The 4,203-nt window shown below is 39.3% G+C and overlaps 1 protein-coding gene across 1 annotated transcript in view; it reads right to left on the reverse strand.

Annotated features, from left to right (window-relative positions):
- RAG2 (recombination activating gene 2) overlaps positions 1–3,888 on the reverse strand; it is a 6,248-nt gene extending 2,360 nt beyond the window's left edge. The window contains exon 1 of the mRNA XM_009329681.1: positions 3,738–3,888. The gene's annotated coding sequence lies outside the window, so the exon portion shown is untranslated. The remainder of the gene's footprint in view (positions 1–3,737) is intronic.
- Positions 3,889–4,203: the final 315 nt, after the last annotated feature.

Genomic DNA, 4,203 nt, shown 5'->3' on the forward strand with positions numbered 1-4,203 from the left:
CCACCTGCTTGCGCCTCCTTCCGTCCCTGGGCCCGCGCGCCTGAGGGCTCGCCTGCTCCCCGCGACCGGCACCCCGCTTGTGGCAAGGGTGGGGAGCTCCCCTCCCATCCAGGCCCCTGAGCCCGGCCCCTGGCCGGGAGCATGCCGTCGTGCTCCGTAGTCAGTGAGCTGAAGTGTGTAATGTACACACGCTGAGTGCAAACTTCAGTTGAACATTTTGCAGGTTTACAAGGGAAACATCAGGATTTGTTGAAGACATTTAGGAGCAGTCGATGCCAGCTGTATTTCTAACCACGTAGGTATCGCTGAAGCGGCAGAGGTAGAAGCTGGTGGTGCCGGGGTGAATCTCGCACACTTGTGCTGAACAGCCTGCTCAGGGTACCTGTGTGGCTTGGGAGTCTTACTGCCAGGTGTTTTCATAGTGTGATCAAGTTCTTTATCTTTGATGTTTGCTGTTTGTTCATGCTTTCATGAGTAGGTGTCAAGGGGTATCTTTTACTTTTTTTACCTGTCCAAAAATCTAAAAGAGTTTATGTAGTCAGCCTGGATAATAACACTGAAAGAGCTTTGGAGAGCACAGACACCAGAGAGGTAAACAGCTGCCCGGTTCATTGGCACTATCCTTTGGTGACAGCAGAGTTGTGCCTTTTAGTAACTGTCCAAGTTCTCTGTCCCAGCCTTTGCCAAATCCTTAGAATTTAAAGATGTGAACTAGCTTTCAAATACAATATTTGAAAAAAAAAACCCAAACCTCTACATTTTAAAATGTGTGACATTTTAAATCTGGGGACTCTGGAACGACATCGTGTACAGTGAGAGTTACTGTAAAATCATAGGAACGGATGGCACTGACTGCATCAAATTGTCATCAGCGCATGTTCTCATGCACAGCAGGAACTGTTGTACCACATTCCTGTACTGCCTGCCTGGTACACAAACTGCTGTGCTAAAATATGGATCTGCCATTAAAAGCTTTCAAAGGTAGATGAGCCTGGTCAGATGTGCTTAGGCCAGAGCACAAAGACAGAGTAGGCATAGCCACTACTGAATCTATTTTAAAAATAATCCATGGAATCTGTCTTATCTTTTTGCATGTTGTGGAATCAACCAAAGATCATGGTCAAGTTCTGTTCACTCTTTAGCCAGTCCTAATGCCTCTGCCCCGTAAGTGGTAGTTTTTTCTACATTTAGATTCTTTTTCAGAAGTACTGCACTGTGGGTCAAATTCAGTTACGAGTTAATTAAATTAGTGAACCCTGTTCTGAGCATGTCAGTATACGCAGCAAGTTTTGTTATTATTTGTGTGAAGAAAGATTTGCCAAGTTATTTACCTTCAGGTGATACGCTAAACAGGAATCTCTGCTGCTTGTTTCTTATAGCCATTCAAAAATGGTGTTAGAGGAGCTTGCACTAAGTTGGGTTTACTGGGTTAGATTTCCTTTGTCTCTTCTTTCACATTGTGTGGTTACTTAGCTTCTTTGTTTTTACAGGATCTTTAGAAAAGTAATATGTCTTCCATACTGAAGATGCCACAAGCACATCTGTAAGTTAGTGTTCTGTATTTTGTAACAGTAGTGTTCTACATTTGACTGCTGGTTTATATTTGAAGTCTAACAAGAATATTAAAAACGGCCAATGATTTAATTGAAATGTTGGCATTCATCTTACATTTTTACATATACTTCAAGAATCTCCAAATATGACAGTTACTAGTATCCACAATGTCACAAATTATTTCCCAAATATCAAGCACTACTCAGTTCTGAAGAGTACTATCTGAAGAGACTGTTGCAGATACAGAGTGGAGAAAAGACCAATGAAAATGATTAAAAGTGAGATTGATAGACACATAGAACTTACTGGTTAAATAAACACACTTAAATGCACTTCCTCCTTGTCATTCCTTAATATTTCTTGAACTTTACATAAGCTAGCAGTTCAGTAAGTAATGCAGAGAATATTTATCGTAGATTCTGTGACAGAAGTAGCTCCTTAGGGACTTGCTGGAATTGCTTTAGCTTTCCAGGTTGTTTCATGCTAATTATGGTGTGTTAATACAGTGTGGTTGATCTTTGGCTATGCTGACCTCCACCTCTAACTTTCCAACACCACTGATTCCTTTGGGCCAAGGCTCATCTGACCCTGAGCAGCTTCAGGGAGCCCAAAAGGTAGAAATCTAACCTTATAACCAAAAAGTTTAGAGTTTTTTGTGGCTTTATGCTCAAAACCATGTCACTGTGGAGTCGGATTAGCATTAGTGCCAGTGTGGAGGGAAACAGACAAATGCTTTTGTTGTGGTGCAGCATAAGATAGAGGGGAAAAGACACTATGAGAAGTAAAGATGGATAAATAGAGAAGGGTGGATTACATAAACAATTACCAGTTATGGTGACTTGAGCCATGCTTCATCATATTTGGTATTTTTATAAAAGATCAAGCTCCAAGGATTATACAAATAAGTGAGAATCTCAGCATTACTTTTATAACCCCTGTATTTGAGAAGTGAACTGTAGAGATCTGAGTTAGAAGCTAAGCTAACAGAAAGAAGAAAACTAATATTCTCCCATATTTTATTTTAAAATCAAACATGATTTTGATCTGTTTTTTTTCAGTTAATAGTTGTTTGCATGGCAAGAAGAGATTACAAGGAATTCAGATTTAGATAGATTTATTGGGAGATTTATTTACAGAAGGACAAATGAAGAGAGAAGGCGCTTTTTAAAAGCACTAGCTAATGTAATTTGAAATGTGCTTAGTATGGAAATAGAAGGACATAGTTACAATTTTGTATGTGGGGTATTATTTCAGAAACTCTATTATGTGTTCACTGAGAAGTATAGGATGAATGTGTTTTAGAAACAAGGGGTAGAATTCAGGTGCCTAAGCATCAAGTGACATTTCATATGCCTTTGGATATTCTTCTTGTCTTCTAGCTTCTGCTATGGAAGGCGGCAAGTCTCCCATAGGTCCTGTGTCCTAGGTCCTAGTAAATCTAGGGTTTATACAATGTCACTAGGTTACTATTTTTAGGTACTGAGTCACCCCCAAACTGTGTTTACTACTTATTGTTGTCCTTGACCCTATGTAGTAGTTGTTCACCTATGTGCTGTGCCTGTTACCCGATTAGGCAACAAAAGCATTTTAAATGGGATGAATAATCAGTACTGTTGTTTAGTGTGATCTTTCATATTAATATTTGTCAACATTAAAAAATACCATATTCTTCATAATGTCACATTAATTTGAACGTTACCAAATAATGAATGATTTGATCTTATGAACTATAGCAAACCCAAAGCACCTTTCATTTACACAAAGATAAGGTATTTGAACAGCACTGATTGGACACTGAGAGAATGGATTGCAGGGTAGCATGGAGTCTTAGTTGGTAAATGCTCATTGCTGACCATTAAATTCTGTCATTAGTTTGCAGTTATTTTTAACTTGGCATGAACACAGAGATCTACAGTAGAATTAAATTTATTTTGCAATATTGTATATTATTTTTTTTTCTCTGACTGATCTGCAGGCTCTCCCTTTGCAAAATGAAAAAGCATGCCCCTGAAAGCAAGCGCTATTCCCAAATTCTTCACAATCAAAATCATCCAGACACCACAGAGCTTTGAAGTCCTCCATAAATAGGCTTAAGGAAGGAAACCTTTATATAGTATTTCTCAAAATATTTTCTAAGTGTATCAACCAAATTTGCTTTGGGCAAAACAATAAGTTAGACGTACCTGGCTGATAGGGTTTTTTTGCGTCCTCCGAAATCTTTCTGTGTAATTGGGATTCAAATGTGAGCACTTTGAGGAATCTTCTCTGAGAGCACAGGGGGCTTGCGGCATGGAGAGACAGCCCAATACAGGGGAATCTATCTGCTTAATTTGCAGATGTGCTCCTGAGAACTCGGTCTACTGTGGCTAACTGGCTGTGACCGTTTTTTTTTCCTTTCCTCTCATCTTCAGATAGCACAACAAGAAACCCACCAGCCTCCAGAAGCTTTAACTCTTCGCGGTAGAACCAGACCAGAGTGACAGTAGATGTCTGTTAGTTAGATTGTAAATGTCTGCAGCATATGCTCCTTTACATTTTAATTTTTTACACTGCTAAACCTGTCAAGCTCATGATCTTTTTTGGACTTTTCAGTGCTATTGGAATATAAAAATGTAATCTAAAGTAATTTTTGAGTTCAATGAAAAAAGA

This window comes from Pygoscelis adeliae, unplaced genomic scaffold (assembly GCF_000699105.1).
Source record: "Pygoscelis adeliae isolate BGI_AS28 unplaced genomic scaffold, ASM69910v1 Scaffold117, whole genome shotgun sequence".
In the NCBI taxonomy this organism is placed as follows: Eukaryota; Metazoa; Chordata; class Aves; order Sphenisciformes; family Spheniscidae; genus Pygoscelis; species Pygoscelis adeliae.